General features: G+C 41.0%; 1 protein-coding gene across 1 annotated transcript in view; it reads left to right on the forward strand.

Annotated features, from left to right (window-relative positions):
* The first annotated feature begins 1239 nt into the window (after window positions 1-1239).
* The window catches only part of LOC124796076 (acyl-CoA Delta-9 desaturase-like), a 145535-nt gene continuing 120435 nt past the window's right edge, over window positions 1240-26339 (forward strand). The window contains exon 1 of the mRNA XM_047260162.1: window positions 1240-1348. The gene's annotated coding sequence lies outside the window, so the exon portion shown is untranslated. The remainder of the gene's footprint in view (window positions 1349-26339) is intronic.

Consider the following 26339-nt stretch of genomic DNA (forward strand, 5'->3'; position numbering starts at 1 on the left):
TTGAGAAGCGAATGAGACAGGGTTGTAGCCTATCCTCGATGTTATTCAATCTGTGCATTGTGCAAGTCGTAAAGGAAACAAGAGAAAAATTTGGAGTAGGATTTAAAATTCAAGGGAAAGAAATGATTACTTTAAGGGTTTCTGATGACACTGTAATTCTGTCAGAGATAGTAAAAGACTTGGAACAGCAATTGGACGGAATGAAGAGTGTCTTGAAAGGAAATGTAAGACGAACGTGAGCAAAAGCAAAACGGGGATAACGGAGTGTGGTCGAATTAAATCTGAGGATGCTGAGGGAATTACATCAGAAATCGGTACAATAAAAGTAATAGATGAGTTTTGCTACTTGTGCAGAAAAATAACTGATGATGGACAAAGTAGGCAGGATATAAAATGTAGACTGGCAATGGCAAGAAAAGCATTTCTGAAGTAGAGAAATTTGTTAAGATCGAATACAAAATTAACTGTCACGAAGTTTTTTCTGAAGCTGTTTGTATGGAGAGTACTCATGTATGGAAGCGAAACTTGGACGACAAAGAGTTTAAACAAGGAGAGAATACAAACATCTGAAATGTAGTGCTACACAAAAATGTTCAAAGTTAGATAGGTAGATCGTGCAACTAATGAACTGGAGAGAAAAGAAATTTCTGGCACAACGTGACTAGAAGAACGGATCAGTATTTTGGACATATTCTGGATCATCAAAGTATCAATAACTTAGCACTGGAGGGTAGTGTGGAGGGAGTAAAATTGTAGAGGGAGACAAGGAGATGAATACAGTAAGCAGATTCAGAAGGATGTAAGTTGCAAAAGTTATTCGAAGATGAAACGGCTTGCTCAGGATACAGTAGCACGGAGAGCTGCATCAGACCACTCTTTGGACTGAAGACCACAAAACCAACACGACAAAATTTGATTCTGAAGTCAATGGCGGTACGTCACCAAACTTTCGCAGTTACCTGGCAAACGGTTCATTAGCCGACCCCTGTTTACTCCTATTGCCGTACGCCTTCATTCTGGTCAGCACCTCCTGTTGATTATGGTGTATTCCATAGATGAGTTGGAAGGGGCGACCACGTGCTGACGGCGGCAGTCCACGGGGACAGCGTCGGCGGACCAGCGGCGTGGCGGGGGAGGGGTCGCCTCTCGTCGCTCTCTCTCCCCCCCCGGTGGCCGCGGTCGCAGCGACTATATATCTGGAGAAGTCGCGCCGGGCGCCTCGCTCACTCGCACCTTATCGCTCCGGCTACGCCGCGACGCTTCCACTCCAGCGCAGCGCCGCTCACAACCTTCCAGACAGCCTCTGGCGCCCCACTCCGGAGCGTCGCCTATCGCAAGCTCTTCCGCGGTGAGTACCAGCCCGCTTGAGTACAATAGCTCTCGATTCGACAACGACGCCGAAGACTGTACACAGTGTTTCCGGGACTTTATGTGATTCATAGCGTGTGTCGCATCATTTTGTGCCTAACCGACATACATTTTCGTGCGGTGTATGCACAGATCAGTTCTTTGTGTAGTACAAAACCTGACAGACACACTTCTCAAGTGTGTGACATCCGTACGATTGGATCTAGGCACAAACAGCCAATGAAGTGTTCACGCGTATTTCAGTGAGGCCTATAATCATTATAAAGCGATTCATGATTTTCGCTTTCTATTAAACGCTGTGGTATGCATACTGGATGATAAATATTTTATTTTTACGGCCGAAACCAGTCTCGTGATAATGACTGGTTGCCTATGGTTATCAACATTCACGGTGTCCAAGCAGGAGTGGTCAATACTGAAGAATATGATGGGAGCAATCATTCGAAATAAAAACGCCTAGTAAACATGGACTTGAGAGCTATGAGCACTTCTTCATCTCTGGTGCTGTGAAACAAATCTTACTGAAAGATCTTTGGTTTCTTTTTTTTTTCGCAGTTCGAAGAGAAAATTATCTAGGAAACATGGGCTCCAAAATTCATACCTTAAGAGCTACGAGTACTTGTTCAGTAGAAGAGACGTGTTGCACAGCAGCGAAGATGAACAAGTGTAGTTCTTAAGGAATGAACTCTGGAGCCCATGTTTACACAGGAACTTTTTTTTCTTGTTTAGGGTGATACTACCATCTCTCACAAGAGGTTGCCGTAGTTGAGATTTGTTTCACACTACCGAAGATCAAGAATTGCTCATAGCTCATAAGGTATGATTTTTTGAGCCCATTTTAACTAAACTCGTTTGCTTCCAGTGATGGCTCCTGCGCAACGCTGATTTTTGACCTCTCCTCCTGGGACACCATAGGTATATTTGATTCACAGTCACCGGCAATCAATATAGTCCATTACCTTTCACTCTTTAGGATTGAAACTCTATCTCTACTCTTTCCTGATTGCATCCCGTGTTGATCATTTACAGCATGCTTAATCCGTGTGTCTGTTAGGAAGTCGAACATTCAGACATAATGTTTTGAACTAAAGGAGAGATTCTAATGACAATGGGGTTTAAGCGCTCTTGGGACTTACAGGATTTGATTGATACATAGGATTTTGTAGACTGCACTGGGCGGACAATGTATTTCCTAACCGCCCTATTTCCAACAGCCATCAAATGAAGGCCTTTTAAGTGCGTGTCGTCAAAAAGCTCGTCTTCGAAAGCGCATACATATGGAGGACATAATGTTCAGCCCCTAGCTGACACAGAATTCATGGAATAAACATAAATAGTGTGCAGCTAATTTCCTCTCAGATTACTTAAAATGGCTCTAAGCACTATGGGACTTAACATCTGATTTCATCAGTCCCCTAGACTTAGAACTACGTAAACCTAACCAACCTAAGGATTATAACACCCATCCATGCCCGAGGCAGGATTCGAACCTGCGACCGTAGCAGCAGCGTGGTTCCGGACTGAAGCGCTTAGAACCATTCGGCTATCTCAGATTACTGAATTTCCGTTAAATATCATTGTGTGTGATCATTAAAGCGAAAAATCAGCAATTAAAGGATTGCGGATGCACTTCGGATGACTGCCCTGGTGGAATGTTAAGGTGTGCACTCTTCATGTGTCGTCTCTCATATCTTTGGAGGAGATCATACGTGTTGATGGCCGACCTTGATTAGTTCACTAAGTTCCACCAGATGACAACTGATGTATCTTGAGGGAAAAAAAATCAGACAGGCCTTCATTCCAATAGTGCCCTACGTTGTATGACAGGACCCTAGATTTTGGCAATAACGCCGTAATCCGCCAGTTTTAGTAATTTTGGCAATAAATTCTTTGATATAGTACTTTCAGAACAAATTACTGCCACCAACTATTTTACTGAGATTAGCAGTATTTACTTTTCAGACAGTATTCTTTCGTCGAAATAAAATAAATTATCCTCGCTCTTGTGACTCAAGGTCGCACGGCTGATCAGGAAAGATGGCACTACGATTTGAGATACTGAACTGAGTTCTAACGTTCCCCTGGCATTCTTGATTTCTTTTGTTTTCTTACATCACTTGCGATGAATGTCAGACTGGTTCTTTGATATGGTCGACCGTGCTCACTTGAGCTAATGATATCAGTCTACACAGAACGTTAAATCCTTATCATCCTTCCAGTTCCCGGACAGCAGCACTACCTCCGTGCCACTGTAGCCATATTAAGAAGATATGTTTAGATTTATAAATAAATCATTCTTCCCAATATTCTTCAGACAGTTCACAATTGACTAACTATTTTTCTTTTCTCTGTGCTGTTGTGAGTAAAGTGAGTGAAAGAGCAATTCACAATGTTACAAACTGTTTAGGTGTTACTAGCTATCGGCAATGACATAGATTCCTCAAGAGACAAGAACAGTTCGAATTTCTAAACTATAAGTTACTCTCAACGAAAGAAGACCGATAAAGGTTGCAATATCAACGCTGAGGCTAGAAAACCACTATCGTTTCCAACTGTGTTTTTTTCCATATTACTTGAACCACTTATTACGGGACATGAGTGGACGTCGATACAGTTGAATTTAGTTAGCAGCAGCGCGAGCACACCAGGTGACGCATAAACAGCTGCGTGTATTCCATCAGAATATACATATATACTTGTTTTCATTTAATGTAACAGAAAAAAATTCATTTAATTTCATTTCTTAAAGGAATGACTAGTAAGGGTGCAAAGTAGGATCATTCATGGGAATTGACAGGTGGCCCACTTTTTTCTTATAAAAATAACTGTGTTATATTGTTAACAAAAATGTGATACACCAGGCTATACATTTCATCAAACTGGGAGCCCGACTGCATCGCAATAAGTGAATTCTACCAAACTGTTTTCTTACTATTTACTTGCAAAAGTAGACATTAGATGAAGTAAGACAGAGAATTTCAGTTTTCTATGACGCTTCACATACATAATGTTCATACAGCAGAATGTAAAGTATTAATCTGGTACTGGATATCTGAAACAAGATACCTTTTCCCGTCGTAACATAGATAAGGTATTTGAAATCGAAGAGTCGCGGCTCCTTTTTCGAGTTAACAACGTACGGAAAGTTGGATTCTATGAACACGAGCTATTTTGTAGGTGGTTACTGTGCTGCCCAAATATCAAAACTCACCTACTACATTTAGTGTCTCGTTTCCTAATCCAATTCCCGCAGCCTCAACTGAATATATACGACTACGTTCCAATATCCTCGTTTTGCTTCTGTTAATGGTCATCTTATATCCTCCTTTCAAGAAACTGTCCATCCATTCAGCTGCTCTTCCACATCCTTTGCTGACAGAATTACAATGTCACCAGCAAACGAAGTTTTTATTTCTTCTCCCTGGACTTTAATTCCTACTTCAAATTTTTCTTCGTTTTCTTTATTGCTTGCTCAATATACATATAGGATTAACATAGGAGATAGGCTACAGGCCTGTCTCACTCCTTTCTCAACCACAGTATTCCTTTCATGCCCTTCGACTCCTGTAACTGGCGTCTGGTTGTATATCTTTCAGATTTTATAAAAGCTCGTAATTCATTGTTAGTCGCTAATAATTACACATGACACAAAAATAAAAGCAAACAAAAAAGGAAAATACGTATAAAATGACTCGCGCAACACAACTGCTTGCTGCGGAATACGAACAAAATTGTAAAGATTAGACCTTGACCAAAGTAAACTGACTGAAAGTGTTACTGGGCAGTTAAGATATAACCGTAACTGCTTCGAGTACAGTTATTTCACTAAAAATTCCTAGTTAAGTAAAGAGAAGATCTATTGGAAGATGATAGGAACACATCTATATTATTACTTACTTCCCTTTTCTTCGTAAAATTTACTTCCTTTGAACAGCTGAATTCTTAATGATCGATTCCAGAGTCTCTAAACACCACCCTCAAGGCACAGCTGTTAATGAGACACAAATGTAATCAAAGACAAGTGAAATATCACATATAGTCCAGCTAATTTGGAGTAGCTTGTGTTCTCTAAACGGGTTGTAGCTTACGTTTTAAATAAATGAGAAATCAACTTGTTGGTTCATAACAACATCGCAGAACTTTCCTTGAACTGTTTGCAGCATGAGTACGTGAAGTGCAGGAGCAATTGACTGATGTTAAGGTACGGGATTCGTGTTCGAGAGAAGTAGAACTCAGACCCCGTCGAGTCCCTGTGTTTTAATGTCCTTTAACTTTCTAAACCTTTCCAGGAGAAAAATTTGGAAATTTGTGGTAAGGTCTTATGGGACTAAACTGCTGAGGTCATCGGTCCCTGCCGGCCTTTGTGGCCGAGCGGTTCTAGGCGCTTCATTCCGGAACCGCGCTGCTGCTAGGGTCGCAGGTTCGAATCCTGCCTCGGGCATGGATGTGTGTGATGTCCTTAGGTTAGTTAGGTTGAAGTAGTTCTAAGTCTATGGGACTGATGACCTCAGATGTTAAGTCCCATCGAGCTCAGAGCCATTGGAACCATTTGAAGCATCATCGGTCCCTAGGCTTACACACTACTTAATCTAACTTAAAGCAACTTACGCTAAGGACAACGAACACACCCACGCCCGAGGGAGGATTCGAACCTCCGACGGGGGGAGCCGCACGAACCGTGACAAGACGCCTAGACCGCGCGTCTACGCTATGTGGCCGTTCTAGTACAGAGGTTCAAATGGCTCTGAGCACTATGGGACTTAACTGCTGTGGTCATCAGTCCCCTAGAACTTAGATCTACTTAAACCTAACTAACCTAAGGACATCAGACACATCCATGCCAGAGGCAGAATTCGAACCTGCGACCGTAGCGGTCGCGCGGTTCCAGACTGTAGCGCCTAGAGCCGCTCGGCCACCTCGGCCGGCCTAGTAGAGAGCCATGACTGCTCGTTAGAAAAGGGACCATCGTTTCCCAATGTCACTATTGATCTCGATATCAACAGAACGTTGAACTCCTTCATTCTTGCACTTCCTAACGCTTTCACACCGCCAGTAATGGTTTCTTTTGCACCTAGGTGTGTTTGACAAATGGTCGGTGACAGCGAAGGTAGTAAACCATGATAGAGACCTCCACATTACTGGCTGTGTGAAAGCGTTAAGAAGTGCAACAATGAAGGAGTTCAACGTTCTGTTGATACCGAGATCAGTAGTGACATTGGGGAAGGATGGTCCCTTTTCTAACGAGCAGTCATGGCTGTCTCCTGGAACTTAATGTTTTCTGTGTAACAAAATCATCAGCGCTGGTAGATCTTCATCTGATAATGGTATACGAGAAGATACCTTCTTTGTACAAAGCGATATGGTTGCAGTCAGCACCCTGTTTGAACTGGGGCCCTAACATTTCCAAATTAGCAGGCGCGACTGGCATTCGATCTACGGTCTCCCTGCCTAGTACAGTGTACAATATCTAGAAGGTTGTAATGTTACAGTCTCATATTTCATACAGATCAAAGTTTCAATCCAACAACTTGCGAATATCTGCGTCTTCAATCAGTCTTCATCTCGCCCCGTAACATTAATAAAAGAAGTGGAGGGTAGTTTCATATACAAATGACGTCTCGTGTAGTTTGGGCGCGGAATATTTGATAAACTATCCGTGGAATAAAATAAGGTTTACATCAAGCCATGGTATCTACAGAATGAGCATTTTTCTGTAAAAGTAGTACCTACAACCTTTATGTCTACAGTAAGTATTAAGAAATATATCTCTTTAAATGAAACGATTCAGTATTTTAAGAAGATTCCATAGTAAACGAGTAGTGACACAAAACATGTAAATTTTTGCAATCAGGTAGTTTGTTTGTTATACAACATTCTGAAAACCGTAAAACAAAACGGTTAGGTAGTTGCAGAATTTTTTGTTTTTACTTTCAAAAAGCATTTGATTCAGCATCTCAACCCACAATTATTATCGAAGGTACCAACGGATAGGGTATCAGGCAAAATTTGTTACTGAATTGAGCGTTTCTCGCTATCGAGGACACAGCGTCTTAGCTTGGATGGAGAGCCATTGCCAAATGTGGAAGTAACATCAGGTGTGCCCCGAGGAAGTGTACTGTGACCCTTGTTGTTTATTTTGTACACTGATGAGCCAAAACATTGTGACCGCAGACCACCACAAGGTTGAATGCCTCCCGGTGGTGTTGCATATACGTGACGCACTAAGGAAAGAATGTAGGCAGATACGGGCCGCAAATGCGGAAATCCACTGATATAAGCGGTTTTCACAAAGTGCACATTGTTGTAGCGTTTCGGCTGGAAACGCGAATGTCTGAAGCGGCGAAGCTGGTCGTCTGTTAGTGTACTACTGTCGTGAGCGTTTATGGAAAGTGGTTGACGGATGCTGAAATAACGGAAAGGCCGTGTGCTAGTGAGCGACTACGTCTCACCGCAAAACGCAGTTGTTGGAGGACCCCCCACTGCGTAATCCAGAATAGGCAGCGATCTGTGGCAGATCTGACGACACAATACAATTTTGGTGCAAGCACCAGTGTTTCAGAGCACACTTTTCAAAGGCTATTGTAGAACATGGAGCTCCAAATAACACATGACCCCTACTTGTTCCTGTGTTAACCCAACTACGTCGTCAGTTATGATTGCAGTGGACACAGCATCAATGCGTTTTCACTGTCTATCAATAGAAACGTGTCGTCTTTCGAATGAATCGCATTTTTAGTTACATCAGGTCAATGGTTGGGTCTTTCGAATGGCTGTGTTAAACACGCACCGCGTCACAGATGCATGCCAATGAATGCAGAATTATGCTATGGGATTTATTGAGTTCGGCTTTCATGTGATCGGTGGTGGTAATCTACATCACAGTAGTGAACTGCGTGAACATTATTATGGGCCACCAACATCGCTTCATGCTTGAAGTCCCCCCCGCCCTAAGGCGTTGACATCTTCCAGCAGGATAATTGTCCGTGTTGTAAAGTCAGGATCGTGCAACAGTGATTTCAAGGGCATTATAGTGAACTCACATTGATGTCTTGGCCAGCAAATGTGCCGCATCTGTACCCACAGGAACACATATCAGGCGCCAGCAGTGTGCCGTAAACCACCAACCCGTACTTTGCGAAAATTGCTTAACCTGTACCTAGACATCTCGTGCCATACACTTCTGGAATCCGTCAACGCCTTGTAGAATTCATGGTAAGCAGAGTCTCTGTTGTACGGTGTTTGACAAGTGGAACAACACGCTATTAAGCAGGTGGCAATAATGTTTTGGCTCATCGGTGTATATTAACGACGTGGCAGACAATATAAATAGCAACTTCAGCTTTTTCGCAGATGATGCTGTCTGTGATGAGGTAATGTCTGAAAACAGCTGCACAAATATTAAGTCGTACCTTGATAGGATTTAAAAGTAGTGCAGAGATTGGTAGCTTACCTTATTTGTTCAGAAATGTAAAATTTTTCACTTCATAAGATGGTTCAAATGGCTCTGAGCACTATGGGACTTAACATCTGAGGTCATCAGTCCCCTGGAACTTAGAACTACTTAAACCTAACTAACCTAAGGACATCACTCACATCCATGCCCGAGACAGGATTCGAACCTGCGACCGTAGCGGTCGCCCGGTTCCAGACTGAAGCGCCTAGAACCGCTCGGCCACCCCTGCCGGCTCTCTTCATAAGACGCAGAAACATAGTAAACAATGATTCTAATATTAATGAGTAACAATCCGTCAAAGACGTAAATATTGTTGTACTCATATCTCGATAGATTAAAGTATTACTAGTACTATCAATACAGCAAAATATGTACGCCCTTATTACTAGAAAGTCTGTGTTTGTTGAACAACCTGTAGAATTACCATCCACATTTAATTTACTTTCTTTACCGCGATATTTGGAGTTTCGTCTGTGGTTAGTGCACCAACAAGGAAGATTTTTTTTTTCGAGTGCCGTACATCTGTTGTTTTCTGAAAACCTCGTTCACGTTTCATAAATCTGTAACAAAGAATTATTCGTGAATACGTTGCCTGAAACACCGCACACACTGAAGACTTTTCCTGCGTTAGCAGAAGTACAACTCTGCTCTTTCCAGATATCAGTAATTTGTATTGCGTATGTCTGGAGATCGCTGCGCGTCACAACCTAAATACAAGGAGAGAATGTGGCTTGGTTCTCGCTGCATACACGTGTTCACGTTTCCTCCGTAGTGTTTGTGCACTACAGGAGCCCCAGGGAAAGTGGTGCGTCCCTGACGTATTTGTAAGCTCCACGTAAACATTCGCTGTTTCTCCACCCTCGGATGTCCCAGACAACTGTGTTGGTCTTGAACGGTTTCGTGAAATAGCGGTCGGACAGCGCAGAGGCACGAAGCCTACATCCTGCACGGTTTGTGACATGGCGAATTCACTCAAACAGGCTGCCGAGTCTATACACATGTCGTCTCCTCGTATGTACTCGTATGCAGCATATTTGCATCAATACCGATGAGGTTTTGACATGTAATCCAATGAAGCAAGGTCTACAGTTGCCGACGTGTGCAAAACTTTACCTTGTGAGGGTATTTATACACTCAAAGGTAAACGAATATTAAAGTACCAATCAGGACAGTTTACATTTTTTTAAGTTACCTCCATTCGAAGACGAAATATGGAGACACTTGAGGCATACTAAGCCTGAAGTAGTATTAGAGATGCATTTTTAATGTCTGTAGTGCTGTGTCATATCTAAAAAATAGTTACAAAAACATTTTTATGCATTTTATTTGATATTTCAATTTAATAGCTAGAAAACACAAAAAAATTTACCAAACTGATCTAACAACTTCTGTTGTTACAACGCGTCGCAGATTACAGAGAAGACCCCCTACCTGAAATGCCCACATTTTTTATGTTTCTATAAATATTCTTTTTATGTTCTTTGTCTGAACAACAAAAGGACGCATTATAGCATATCGAGTATTACTGAAGATAACAATGGGGGTGTTAAAGCCTTAAAAACGACAATGCTAATAATGATAATAGTGTTATAATACACTTACGATAGAAGAATTCACGTCACATATCTTAATGCTGGTTTAAGTCAAATAGTTGAATTTCCGTTTTCGAGTATGAGAATTTCTGTCAATAAATTTTTCAGAATTTAATTTATCTTATACATCTCTTCTGAGGCATTTTTGGTTATTCATCACAATCAAGGGAATGAATGGACAGTAATTGTGACCAAGTTCATATACTTTCATTTCTGTTTCTCGACAGAGACAATCTGCGTTAGGGGAACTTCAGAACTAAACTAATAGATAACATCTGCAAAGGAGCAGCATTCCTGCCTCATATTCGTTTCTATTCGTAAACTATAAATACTCATTGTGAATATTCCTTGTTACTTTTGTGCTGGTCTTCAAATTCTATGGACGTACACGAGACTACAAAGTCTCAAAAGCGTTTTTAAATTAATATGCAATGAATAACGGTAGTTTAGTGTTGAAGATGTAGTTACGAATGCGTATTGGTGAGCCTAATGAACCATTTCTCTGAAGGAATTGTAAACTTCTTCCGATGAACACCATGATATGCCGTGGTTCATAAATCTCAGTCACACGTGTATGACGCCGCTGACCCGCTCACTTCCACGCAAACAGTCTCGTTTAAATTTTTACAGTTATCAGTACAATACAAGTAACCAAGGCCACTGCCACCCGCCAGAAATGAGGCAGTTGTCTGTATCCAACGGTTTCAGCTTCGATGGTCGTTAAGTACCAAACACTTCTGTGACCTACTTTCGTATGTTTTCGGGCTTCAGCTACATCACAGACAACGGCTCAGGTGTACTACCTCGCTACATACTTTTTTTTTTATCTTATGGGACTTAACTGATATGGTCATCAGTCCCAAAGCTTACACACTACTTAACTTAAATCATCCTAAGGACAGCCGGCCGGAGTGGCCGAGCGGTTCTAGGCGCTTCTGTCTGGAGCCTCGCGACCGCTACGGTCGCAGGTTCGAATCCTGCTTCGGGCATGGATGTGTGTGACGTCCTTAGGTTTAAGTAGTTCTAAGTTCTAGGGGACTGATGACCTCAGATATTAAGTCCCATAGTGCTCAGAGCCATTTTTATCCTAAGGACAAACACACATACACACACTAGCCGCAAAGTCCATGACTGCAGCGCCTTAGACCGCTCGGTTAATCCGCTACATACTGTTATGGCTGTAAAACATTTGAGTTTTAAATACAATCACTTCTTCTCCAAACGTCAAAACAAATTTTAAAAAGTGCACTACACACGACTTCAAAAATCTAGGTATTTCCGCCATTTTTATATGTTGTTTATTAATATTGCTGTGAGGTTTTGCTCAAAGTGAATTCGTTGATACGAAATTTGGTACTGTCTCAGCATCACACAAATCCTGCAGGTGATGTGTGTAAGTATTGTTACTCCTTAGCGCTGGCGGTCGTAGAAACGAACAGATCTGGGACATTTAACTGAAAAAACTAAGACTCTAATTCTGTGATGGTGCTGGATCTCAAACAGTCCGATCTTCACTTGGAGTAGAGAATAGAAAGCAAGAAGAAGGTATATACTTTATTCCACTTCTTCCTCTCTCTATTTACTTATCTTCCAAACATAGCTTACAGAAATCTGTGCTTGCAGGCTCACATTAATGGATAGCGCATTCTGTATTTGTAAGGATCGCCTTTCCGTGAAGGAAACACGAACTGAATTTCACGGCACGTGTAAACTAAATTCATGCCGCAATTAACTGAAAGTGGAGAAGTTCACTATCGAAGCTTCACACTAGTAACGTTTCTCAAGTAGCACGTAATCACAAATACCTCAAATCATCACAAGGAACAGATAGACGCTGTAGAATTTCACACAAAAGAACATAGTTACGGTGCTTACCTTCTGCAGCAAACAGCTTATCCTTGATGATCGTATAGCGCCTCTTCAGCCAGAGGGAAAGACACTAATACCTACTGTGGTTGGAAGAAGAGCCAAGGTGTACGAGGTCGCGCTTTGTCTTGTTGGAAAACAGCGTTCCGGATGTATCACAGTGACGGTAGAGCTTCTCTCATACGGTAACTGCTGCTGAAAAGTACTCGATACTCCGTGGCAGGTATTTTCAATCTTCGTGGTATCCAACAATGGATGAGAACATTAAACTCTGATTTCGTTCAGTGCAAAGTTCTAACACGCTGTGCTCACTGTAGTCTTGTACATCACAAGTCTCACTTTAGTCAAAGACTCTGACGTCTGAGCACCCACGTTCGCTATCTGCATCCATTTGTTTTCCATATTTTACTCTTAAAAACATCAGAATGAGTCTCCAAGTGTACCCCCAGAATGTCTTCTTAGGAAACTGGAGTCGTTCTCCACGAAATATGTCGTAACAAATGTATTCTCCAGGAACAGTTCTGCGGTGCCGGATTCCACAGAGTAAGAACAGTTACGAAGAACAGTTATTGAGTAACGCGCTGTTGTGAAAGTAGGTTCGATGATGCCATTGGAACTGTGTTAAATTCGCGGAAACGTTTTAATCGAATGTGACATAACTCTCAGCTCCTAGCAATGCTTCTCGAAACTCAGTCTGACGAATGATCATTAAAAGCTTAGTGATACCGTAGTCTACAAAATTTGACTGCCTAATTTCTTGTTATTTTGTGCTTCCGAACAAGACTTAATTGTGTACCGTCTCATGAGTATTATTATAAGGGGCAGTCAAATGAAGACGAAGTAGATGGAAAAAAATAAGCCACATATCTATTATTACAAAAGTGACCGTTTTAACTGATAATTCATTTATCCCACTGTGAGACAAAGACGGTCAATGTCTTCACGGAAAATGGTTGTGGTTGCTTGTGGAACCATGACAGTGCCCAGGCATACACCTGTTTGTCCGAAGCAAATGTACCGTTACGAATTTCCTTCAGGGCTCCAAAAAAATACATGCATATCGCACGGGCAGAGATCGTGACTGTATGGAGGAAGTATAACCGCTTCTCAGCGAAGCTTCTGCATCGTGGGCGGGCCTTCAGGTTGCAGAGGCCCTTGCACTTCCTCCATACAGTCACGATCTATCCCCATGGAATTTCCATATTTTTGGAGCCCTGGAGAAAGACGTCCGTGGCCTTCAATTTGCTTCGGACGAAGAGATGCACATCTGCGTACAATCACGGTTCCGTAGGCAACCCCAAACATTTCTCCATGATGACACTCACCGTCTTGTCTCACAGTGGGATAAATGTATTAACTATATGTTAAAAAATGACCAAATTCCTCCAGCTGTATTAAGGTGTTGGTTTTATTGGCGACTAGTTTTGATGTTGTTACAACACCATCTTCAGGGCCATACTTGTTGACAGCAACCGTATGTGTCTAACACTAGTAGTCAGTGGTGAGACAGGCGTATTCCATGCCAGGCATACACATTTTTTTAGACACATACGGTTGCTGTCAACAAGTATGGACCTGAAGATGATGTTGTAACAACATCGAAACTAGTCGCCAATAAAACCAACATCTTAATACAGCTGAAAGATTTTCGTCATTTTTTTAACATATATTATACTAGCTGACGTCCCAAATCGTCCATTTCAATTATGGATATACGAAAAAAAAATGTATTAACGGTTATGGCGAATACTTGTGAAATGATCAACAGTTTACTTTTTTGCATACTTCTCCATTTTACTGTCCGTTATACATAACTTATAACTATTTGTTGCGAAATCCAATTTAACAATCCGATTTAGTATCACAGTTAAGCGTCTTTGCTAAACGCCTTAATACTATGATATTAAAAAAAAAAAAAAAAATGCTGCGCCTACCGCCCCATACGCTTATATTGCAAACGAACTACAGTTCCGTGTGAACACGACTTTAAGCTGTGGCCTTTTTCCCATATATACATTCCAGTCTTCGAATTAGCCTTAATCCGGAATTACATTTTTACTATAATTGTGCGATATTCGGAAACAGGTTTTCTTAATGAGGCCAAAATGTGTCGTAAATTCAAGTATATTTCTAGAAAATAAGTTAGTTGATTCGTAAGTTCACGTACACATCATAATTAATGTCTGTCGGCACGCGGGTTAGGATATTCATTACTGCAAAAACACCTTTATATAGTTGTACGTAAAATGTTTTTCTCAAATGTTGAATACCTTATAATAATTCTGTGTAGTAAGTAGAGAACACAGCCATGCATCAACAATAGACAAATCTTAAAAGCGGTATGTAAAGAATCTTCTACGGTCAGTGAATCGAAGTAGGGATTGCTGTTTACCGTTATTATATAGCCCACCCTTTCGATTGACTAAAGGGTTTTGCATTTCAGCCAGGTAAGTTTCGCTCCATTTAGTTTTGAAGCACCGAAATTGAGAATTTTACACGATTAAGTAGTCCGTCTTTGACGGGCTGGATATGTTCCTCAGTTGGTGATTCCGTTCAATAGGTTTGTTAACCACATGCAAGCACTTCTCACTGTTCACAGTGTCAGATGTTGCACAATAAAGAAGCGAATGTATGCCGATTTTTGAAAAAAAAAAATCATTCTCCTAACCAGCTATACAGTAATCACACTAGTATAAATCATTTTAAAGCACTGATCTTAAATGTTCAACTGTATTTCTTTGTCATTTCGCTCACAAACATCAAACTCACGATCGCATAATGCAAGTACAGAATAAAAAAGTTGTTACAGCACCTTTAATATTCCAAGACATTTCGGAAGCGTAACTCGAAACATAAACCCCCTCTTAACATGGTCACAACAGACTTTACAGTTGAGGCAAACTATCTGAATTTAATAACAGAGGAGGCTACGGGAGCGGTAAAACGGTTACATTACTGTAATATAATTTTATCTACCTCTTTTTCTCAGTCGTAGACATTACTGCAGTTTGAGATGGGACATACGTTTTGTTCGGCTGTTATGACGGGTAAAATCGGCTGCAGGTTTGTAGGCAGAAAAATATCAGTATTTTTGTAAGATGGTTAAAAAACATCAAAGGTAGTCTAACTCCGGGCGTCAGGGAGAAGATTCGATATACCGTTTCCACTCAACATAGCCTTCCCATACGGTTACAGGCCGAGTTTGTAAGCCACTGGACTAACATTTCGGGCGACGGTAGTTCCTATCCAAATTTGGGTTATGCATGGTTTCTGTAAACCACTTAAGGGGAAACTCCACCCTAAAACTTCAACTTTCTTGAAAAAAAATTTTTATGGATATTTCACATCTTTGGAGTGTTCACTCATACATCGCAAGAGGATTCTAGCTGCATTCGAGTTACAAATACGTCTAAGAAATACTTGAAATACGGACTGCACGAGCGACTGCGATAAACTGAAAAAAATAAGTTTTGGGCTTTGCAGAAGCTGTTTCCCAGATAAATATGGGGTATGTGATGTTCGAAGACTGAAGAAAGCAAGAGTCCCAGTAGTCCTTCATCACAATTTCAGAAGGAGGTCTGCTGATCTAGAGATAAACGACAGATCAAGCAGTCCAAAAGACGTTGCCTGGAGAAGGAAAAATTCTACAAACAGGCTACCCTAGTTTTGCAATTCAAGAAGAAGTCTTACAGGAAAAACGTTTGGTACTGGTTAATTTCAATGGATGTGTGTTGTGCTAGCATTCATTTCTTTAATAAAAATTTAAAATCTGTTTTCCCGTTTTCATCTAAATTCAGTGCCGACTTTTTTATGGTTGATATTAAACAATCTAACCGAAATTTTTGTAGGAAGTGGTCTTGAAGTGCTTGCATTATTATTACCGAAACTGTCGTTTTTCTATTTTATTATTACTTTTATCTATCGATGATTACAGAAAATTTTTGAGTCGAAAAAATACTGAGAGTAAATTGATAAAACTTCTCATGAACTGAATGCATAGAACTATCGAACAATGTCTTGTGAATGTACTTAAAAAATCTGCACTGTGAAAATTGGGTCTGCGTACGCATGTTGGTTTTCAAAACTACCATTGAAACCATCTTAAAAATTCAAAACTTCAGTTAAATTCTAGACTTCAAAGCTTGGATATTGCTACATCTCCACGTGACTGGTATGATTGTAAAACTCGGTAAAAATCGGTTGACTAGAAGTAAAATTAAATTTTTGGGTGGAGTCGTACCCTCCATTCCCCCTAGAGTAAAAAGGACAAATACCGGGTACCTTTCCTTTGAAAACGACGCGTCCAATATACTTCCATGTTCTTCCCCAGACTGCTTGAGCATCATCACTAAAGACCACGTCGTTGACGGGACGGTACATCTTAATTTTTCTTGCTTTTCTTTTTTTCTTCCTCTACGGATGTGCTGTAGATATCAGCTCCAGTGACTGTATGGGCCTTGTAGTCTCGTCGCTAATAATTCCCATTTCTCCAGAAAACACGGCGGCATTTATTTGGAATCCACATCTCGCATCTCGGCTATCCTTGAAGAAGTTCCACGGAGTCATTGAGAGCAGGTCAGACGGTCTGCAGGCGTCCACACCAAAGACGCCCTTCACTGAAGCACGACCGTCGATGCTGAGAGAAACGCGTCAACTGACCCACTGCTGAAAAGCCAATTAGACCAGCGGGTTAGGTTCGGCGTGATACACTTTCCTGCACGGGCCACTTTCTATGACGCAGTGACAGCTTCCGAACCAGCGGTAATTGTTCCGGCATGCATCTCGCTCGTCACGTCCACAAATGGCGGTGACGGCCTTAGACTCAGCTTCACTGATTACCTTGCGCCCGTCACTGCGGACTGCTGAAAGGATGTCGTTATTGTATATAGCAAAAGATAGCTCCGGTACTACAATGAGTTGCGTTTCTCAACAGGTGGAGCATAAAACGTGGAAACTATCATAAGAACTTCTAACTTTACAGTGCAGGAATAACAGATGATCCTTTCACAGCGAGAAGGCCATATAAGATGGTTCGAATGGCTCTAAGCACTATGGGACATAACATCTGACATCATCAGTCCCCTAGACTTAGAACTACCTAAACCTTACTAACCTAAGGACATCACACACATCCATGCCCGAGGCAGGATTCGAACCTGCGACAGCAGCAACAGCGCGGTTCCGGACTGAAGCGCCTAGAACCGCTCGACAACAGCGACCGGCCGCCACATAAGAGACTGTAGTATATTGCAGCTTGTGAACAACAAAGATGTGTCCACACATCACAGTGATATATCTGTTTATTCGCACGTAAGGTGAAATTCGCTGTTATAATTGCAAGTAAATTATTTGACACTGTTTAACGTACTTTATTTCCTTGTATGTATAATGCAGCTTGTTATTGACGTAAGAAGAATGAGGACGTGAATAATTTCCTACCAGTAACCTCAACAGCTATTGGAGATTAGCACAAAAATTAGACAGTGGAATGGCGATCACCGATCGTCTTTAACCTTCTTCTATGAAAATATATAAAAAAAAAAAACTACAACCTCAGTTTATAATTGACCACAAGCAAACGGTTTTGGCATAGTTGCAAATGATCGACGGTAAATTTGGAATTAAGATGTCTCGAATTAATGTCCATAACTCCAAGCGGTTCAAGGGTAAACAAAGTGCATAGATGAATACTAGGTCAGAGAAAAGGAAGGGAAGCACCTATTTGAGCCGGCCGCGGTGGCCGAGTGGTTCTAGGGGGTTGCAGTCCGGAACCGCGTGGCTGATACGGCCGCAGGTTCGAATCCTGCCTCGGGTATGGATGTGTGTCATGTCCTTAGGTTAGTTAGGTTTAAGTAGTTATGAGTTCTAGGAGACTGATGACCTCAGATGTTAGGCCACATAGTGCTCAGAGCCATTTTGAAGCACCTATTTGAAAGAATTAAAAATTCTGAGAGGGGAAAGAAACAAAAATTAGGAAACGAGTTATTCCCGTGGTCCATAGTTGGTCAAATTGATAATGGTTCAAATGGCTCTGAGCACTATGGGACTTAACATCTATGGTCATCAGTCCCCTAGAACTTAGAACTACTTAAACCTAACTAACCTAAGGACATCACACAACACCCAGCCATCACGAGGCAGAGAAAATCCCTGACCCCGCCGGGAATCGAACCCGGGAAATTGATAATGAAGGGGGAGAAACACAACTACTGAAACATGACACAGCTTATTCCTTAGAATGTCATCGAAAGAAGGTTAGAAGTACTGTAGAGCTTCGGTGGTTTCAGCATTGTGAGAAATGGAGCTCTGGCTATATTGGACACTAATAGTGTTGGAACCATCTCGACATTCACATAATGTGAGGGCAGGCAATGGGGGTTGGTTGCAGATCGATTCTACTGACGCCAACATACATTTCGCGTAAGAACGATGAAGATAAGAGAAATTAGGGCTTGCACAAGGAGATCCGTTTCTCGCTCGCTGTATTTGCGAGTAGAACAGAAAAGTAAATAGCTAGTAGTTATAGCAGGTACCCTCCACCATACACCATACGGTTGCTTGCATTGTGTGTATGTAGTTGTAGAGGAACTGGGAAATCACGCGAAACCTAAACTTGGAAGATCGCACTGGAATTTTAACTGTTCTCTCCTCTGCTATCCGCTTTATGCAGCTAGTTGTATCTTTACGGTTATTTATGCGTATTTTATTCTACTCTTTTTATTCTTAGGATCAGCTGCATCTTTTAACATGAGAGATGATTTGGTTTCCCTCAACTCCTAGAACCAAGTGAAGTTCTTCTTCACACAGAAGTGGGAAAATTTATGCAAATATGTATAATATGTTTGGTTGTCTTTCTAACTGAATACTTATTTGAAGAGAACTACAACAGATTTTTTTGACAGTACAGAGGGTTTAATTACTTCCAGAAAAATTGTAAAGGTTATAACACTGTTTCTCTGATAGAAACGAAACTTACGTGAAAGTTTCGAAGCAACGTGACGAACACCTAGAAAGTGCTCATAAGCCCAAGCGACATAAACTAAATTTTCGTCTAAAGGTGTGGTGCTCCTAAGTTTTTGCATGTTCCATACCATATTAATCCAAATATAAACTTTAAATCTATAAAACGTTGCTCAGAGATAAAACAGTTACAACTAATTCCACTGATATTCAAAAATCAAATCAAACTGTATTTTAACACTGTTATCACATTTACGGAATCGCTTTCAACAACGCACTTCACGCATGAACAACAATTTTCGTTCATTTACTCATCCGAAAAATTTCTACAGATGCGTTGCAGTACTCACCTAAAGGAAATCGACAAGAAGTGGCAATGAAGAAGAGCGGCGTTACTCCTTAGAGAACTCTTATAAAGTTATACGGAAATACGCCATGTGCATACATCATAAAATAGAATGATACACATTATTTTGAGAAGGCGATTATTTACAGTTTCTAGAATTTTTTGGAAAATCGTGGTTCGCACACAGCTGTATTGCCACTTTATTAAACAGAAGTTTCAATCAGAAACGGATCATCCTTGTGTATAATGTGACCACTTTTCAGAGACATGACAAATCGTAACTACACGATAGAAGTTAAAAGCGTTTTCTCGGTGTCAGTACCAAGTTATATCAGTACTTGTATATCAATTGACATGAATTGAGGCACAGCTACCTGAAAATATATTGCAAAACGCACCTTACAATCGCAGAGGGTGGAATTTTGTCCCACTGTATGTGAACCTTACCTACCAGAAAGAAGGTGCAACATGCCTCCTTAAGTAGGATATACTGTAAGAAATCATCAGGTGGATTTGTATGTCCTTGTAGATAATGTCACATCACAGCAAGTCTTCACCTGATGTGAAGCGGAAACTTGATAGTTCCCGTGATTTTTGGACAAGACTGATATCTAGTTAGAAATGTAACTGCTACGATGCTGGCCAACATCCCAGCGATGTATATGACGAAGTTCTAACGATTAAGGTACGAAGCAGTAACCTCTCGTGCGCTACAACGGCGTCGTCTTATTTACAAGTAGATAAACTATCCCACGATTATAAACTCGTGCTCTTCTTACCAGCTACTGTAATGTTTCAAGCATCATTCTTTCAGTTTGTCCATCAACGATTCGGTGTACTTAATTTTAAAGAATGGTGTATTCCTATCAAAACCGATAAAGACTTTTTGTAGCCTATAGTTTACAAAAACTCAGCATAAAATTAGATAAAAGGAATTACAGTAAACTATTTATTTTCGAGTTTTTCACACATTTTTGGACCAGAAACTAGAATTTCTAACCATTTCGTAAAAAGAAGGAAAGAAGATTTGGATGTAGCATTCCGTCGATGACTAGGTCATCAGAGAGGGAGTCCAAGCCCCAACTGGGAAAAAATGGGGAAGAAAATCTGCCGTCCCCTTCCAAAAGGAACCATCCCAGTATTTACTTTAAGCGGTTTCCGTAAATACAGAAAACTGGATGGCCGGACGGAGATCCGATCCTACGCCCTCCAGAATACGAGTAAAGTGTCTTGTCACTGCTTCCGTACTAATCAGCCTCAATGAAGTTTAAGGAAGGAGACGTTTTCATTACTGTTTGACATGCCTGATGAGACTGTCCTTTGACCTTAAAAATAGTTTCTCGAGGTTGTAGGCGCTTCAGCCCTGAACCACGCGGCTGCTACGGTGGCAGGTTAGAATCCTGCTTCGGGCATGGATGTCTGTGATGTTCTTAGGTTAGTTAGGTTTAAGTAGTTCCAAGTCTAGGGGACTGAAGATCTCATATGTTAAGTCCCATAGTGCTTGGAGCCTTTTGATTTGAACAAATCTCGAAAGTGGAAATATATTTCCGTTTTCAGCTGCACTGACAGGGGTTACAACAGATTTCCATTCCATTTCCATGGTTCCTTTCATTTACTTATTTTCTGTATCTACTTTTATATATACACTCCACAAGCCACCGTACAATGCGTGGCGAAGTGTTTTCTGAACCACAACTTCTCATTGCCTTTCCTGTTCCATTCGCAAGCACAGCGAGTGAAAGACTATTGTCTAAATACCTCCTTATGAGCCCTAATTTCTCGAATCTCATTTCCGTGGTCCGTATGCAAAATGTATGTTGGTGGCAGTAGGATCGTTCTGCAGTCGGCTTCAAATGCCGGTTCTATGAACTTTCTCAGTAGTGTTCTTTGAAATGAATACCTTCTTCCCTCCAGAGATACCCGCTTGAGCTCCCGAAGCATATCCGTAACACTTGCATGCTGATCGAATCTACAGGTAACAAATCCAGCAGCTTGCCTATGAATTGCTTCGATGTCTTCCTTCAATCCGATCTGGTGCGGCTGCCAAACACGCGAGCAGCACTCAAGAATAGGTCGCGCCAGCTTCCTACATGCAGTCTCTGTTGCAGATGAACCACTCTTTCCTAAAATTCTCCAAATAAACAGAAGTCAACCATTCGCCTTCCCTACCACAATCCTCGCATGCTCTTTCCATTTCAAATCGCTTCGCAACGTTACGCCCAGATATCTAAATGATCTGACTGAGTCAAGCAGGACGCTACTAATGTTGCAGGACACTACTAACGCCGTATCCGAACATTACGGGTTTGTTTTACCCAATCATCTGCATTAACTTACATTTTTCTACATTGAGAACTGGCTGCTATTCACCAGACCAACCAGAAATTATGTCTATGTCATCTTATGTCAAGCTACAGTCACTTATCTTCGACACCTTCCAGAGCACCACAGCATCGTAAGCGAACAACAGCAGATTGCTGCCTACCCTGTCCGCCAGATCATTTACGAGGTGCGGCTAGCAAAAAACCGGACTGATGCTGGAAAAAACATTTATTTACAATTATTTACAATTTCATGTTATCTCCTTCAATGTACTCTCCTCCTCGGTCTCTACACCGCTCCATACGAATTTTCCACTGTTCATAGCAATGCTGCAGATCATTTTCGGTAAGTCCATACATTACTTCCGTCGCTTTTTCTTTTACTGCTTCAACAGTCTCAAATCTAGTTCCTTTCAAAGCTGACTTGACTTTAGGGAAAAGAAAAAAGTCACAGGGGGCCAAACCAGGTGAGTAGGGTGGACGATCTAAGATGGGAATGTTGTGTTTTGCCAAAAACGTCTTCACTGACAACGCACTGTGAGCTGGGGCATTGTCTTGGTGAAGGATCCATGACTTTTTTCTCCACAAATCGTTCCGTTTTCTCCGTACTCGCTCACGTAGGGTAGCCAGAACGCTAATGTAGTAATGCTGATTCACTGTTTGTCCCTCTGGTACCCAATCAATGTGCACAATCTCTTTGATGTCAAAAAAAACAATCATCATTGCCTTGAATTTCGATTTTGACATTTATGATTTTTTTTTTTCGTGGAGAACCAGGAGTTTTCCAATGCATCGATTAGCGTTTAGTTTCGGGATCGTAAGTGAAAAACCACGATTCATCGCAAGTAATAACATTTTGTAAGAAGGTGGGATCACTTTCAATGTTTTCCAGGATGTCAGAACAAATCATTCTTCGGCGTTCCTTCTGTTCAATTGTGAGACACTTTGGAACCATTTTTGAACACACTTTGTTCATGTTGAAACTTTCATGAAGAATCTGCCTAACACTTTCCTTGTCAACTCCTGTTAACTCAGACACTGCTCTGATTGTTAAAACGGCGATCTTGTCGAACAAGTTTACCGATTTTTTCAATGTTTGCATCAGTTTTTGCTGACAATGGTCTGCCAGTGCGAGTGTCATCACTGGTGTCTTCGCGGCCATCTTTAAATCGTTTAAACCACTCAAACACTTGTGTTCGCGATAAACAATCGTCGCCGTACACTTGTTGTAACATTACAAACGTTTCACTTGCAGATTTTCCTAGTTTGAAACAAAATTTGATGTTAACACGCTGTTCTTTCTGTACACTCAACATTTTCCGACGCACAGACAAAACGTCAACTACTTAAAACAGACGCCACGGGCAGACTGAGTGTAGGAGGCAGATGAAACTCGAGCAGTAGGCGGAGCGAGAGTCACGTGACAGGCCACGCGACTTTCAGCGTTATTGCATTCGTTTTATTGTTTCACCAGTACTAGTCCGGTTTGTTTCTAGCCACACCTCGTATGTGTGTAGAAAACTGCAGCCATCCTATCACACTTCCCTGTGACACTCCTGATGTTATCCCTGTCTCCGATGAGCACGCGCCGTCGACGACAACACACTGGTTTCTATTATTTAAGAAGTCTTCAAGACAGTCACATATCTGGGAATTTATTGCGTATGCACTTTCCTTCGTTAACAGTCTGTAGTTGGGGTGTCGGGTTGAATGCTTTTAGGAGATCTAGAAATGTGGAATCTTCCTATTGCCCTTCATCCATAATTTGCAGTACATCATGTGATAAAAGGGCACGAGCGATGCTTTCTAAAGCTGTGCTGGTTCGTGGATAAGAACTTTTCGGTCTCTAGGAAATTTATTATATTCGAACTCAGAGTATGCTCTAGAATTCTGCGGCAAACCGAAATTAAGGATATTGGTCTGTAATTCTGCGAGTCCGTTCTTTGGCCCTTCTTATATAGAAGAGTCATCTGCACTTTTTTTCCAGTCGCTTGGCAATTCGAGCTGGCCGAGAAATTCGCGATAAATACAAACTAAGTAATGGGCCAATGACATAGAGTACTCTCTGTAAAACCGAACTGAGATTCCATCCGGACCTGTTCACTAATTTTTTTTCAACTCTTTCACTTGTTTGTCTACTCCAGGTATGCTTATTGCCATATGGGTCGTTTGTACGATTCACTTGCGTGAACGACTTCTTAAACATGGAATTTAAAACTTCGGCCTTCCTTTTGCTATCTTCTACTGTCACACCAGACCTGTCAATGAGTGACTAGATGGAAGCCTTAGACCTGATTACTGATTTTGCATAGAACCAGTCAGACGCTCCAATCCTCAGTACCGAGAGTACCAATGTGTGCGGTATCAATAGAAATATGTGACGGGACTGAGGACTTCTTGGCAGGGAGGACGCAGGATGTTATCTTGGATGGACAGTCATCGACAGATACAGTATTAATTTCCCGTTAGACTCGTGAAACTGTGGTGCGGCCCCTGCCGTTCGTGTTGTGTGTTAACGACCAAGCAGACATCAATAGTAATCTTAGATTTTCCACAGTTGATGTAGCTGTCTATAATGAAGTACTATTTGGAAAAAGATGCTCAAATATTCAGTTGGATCTTGATAACATTTCAGTATTCAGTCAAGCTTTAGTAATACTTCAGACTATGAAAAGATTGGCAACTTGCTGTAAATGTTAATAAATTTGAAATTCTGCACTGCACTAAACAAAAACAAAATTAGTATCCTATTCATGTTGGGATACGGAATACAATGATCGCTTAGTCTACGTCATAGGTACAGTAAATGTCAGACGTCGGTTCATGGGTATAATACTAGGAAAATGTGATCAGTGTACGAATATTACTCAAGTATTTTGAACTCGTATCAGACAAAAATATCAGAGGATTTTGAACGTATACAGTGAAGGGCAGTACGAATGTTTCTCTCTTGCCACAGTGTAACAGTATTGGTGTAGAAATTAATTGGCAGACACTTGAAGGTAGACTCAAATTATCTCAATAAATCTTGTGAATTTAGAAGAACCAGCTTTAAATGATTAATCTAGGAATATAACACAACTCATACGTACCGTTTCATAGGGACTGCCAGGACTAAAATAATTGCAAGGCGTATAGAGGTGTTTAAACCACCAGTCATCTCTCGCTCCATACGTGAACGGAACGGGAAGAAGCCCTGGTAACTAGTAGAACGGGAAGTAGCCTGTCATGAATTTCACAGTTATTTCCAGAACTGATGTAGATGCAAATGTAGATGTGACTTCGACGTCGTGGTTCAACCCGAATTGTCCTTTATTTATAAAACCCAACTAATCTTCTTATATTGGTCCTGAAAACAGGAAGCGCATTGCAATTTGAGGGTAGAGTGTGGTACACCTACACAGGAATAGACATAGTCCTCTCAGAAATCCAACAACGAACACGAACACGAAAAATCTAATGTGTTTTATATTTAAAATACCTGTTAGAATTAGACTGAGGCCAGTAAAATAAGAAATTAGATTCAGTCGAAAATGAAATTCGTAGCGTTAAGCAGAGATCGATGACTCAAAGGGTACAATCAAAGGGTACAATTTGGTAAATCTGAATACTAAAGGATAGAAAATTTGGCAAATCTATCAAAATTAGGCTGAGAACCACGTAACAGTTTCATATTGATTCTCTCAGAGTTGAACTGAAACTACGCTTGGTTGCAATACTTCCGAAATTTGTTGGAAAAAGATGTAGGCAAGAAAAATATAAGGCAAATAGCACATCAACAAAAGTGCTAACACGTGCAGTTGCCTCATACAGAAAAATGCACGTCTTACGAAGCAAGTAATTTCTTTTTCTCGTGTGTTGGTTTGGTGTAGAGAGGCTGAATACATTCCATATTTGTCTAGCAGAAGTATGACTCAATATATTTATGTCGTTCTGTAAACGTAATTAAAATTAAGAGTCTCTTTAGGTCTATTATAGCCTTGATCATAGATTTTATTGCTTGTTCCCCATGTTGTGTCGCTAAAGAACAGAAACATGTCTTCTACACTACATCCAGGCAAATCGGTTTATTCATTTATTACACCGTTTACGTCTAGTGCTGGTTTTGTGGAAAAGTAACATTAAGCGAGAGTGTTCTTCAGTGAAAATTGTTGACGTTCGTATTTATAATCACCGTGCTAGAACAACATATGTCATACTACGCATGGTCTATGAATTCGACAACTGTGGTAGATCATTCGGATTTCGGGGTTCTTGGCGCTTAGAGCTAGGAATTACTTTTTCACACTATTCCAGTAAACTGAGACTGTTCGTCTGCACCGCATCTCAACTTACTGTAGATTTGCCAAAAAGGAAATATCTGCTTTCTGAGTTCAGTTCATAACTAAACGCCAAGTTTTTGCGCTCCCTCTAATTTTATCATTCAGTTGTCC

Source organism: Schistocerca piceifrons, chromosome 4 (genome assembly GCF_021461385.2).
Source record: "Schistocerca piceifrons isolate TAMUIC-IGC-003096 chromosome 4, iqSchPice1.1, whole genome shotgun sequence".
In the NCBI taxonomy this organism is placed as follows: Eukaryota; Metazoa; Arthropoda; class Insecta; order Orthoptera; family Acrididae; genus Schistocerca; species Schistocerca piceifrons.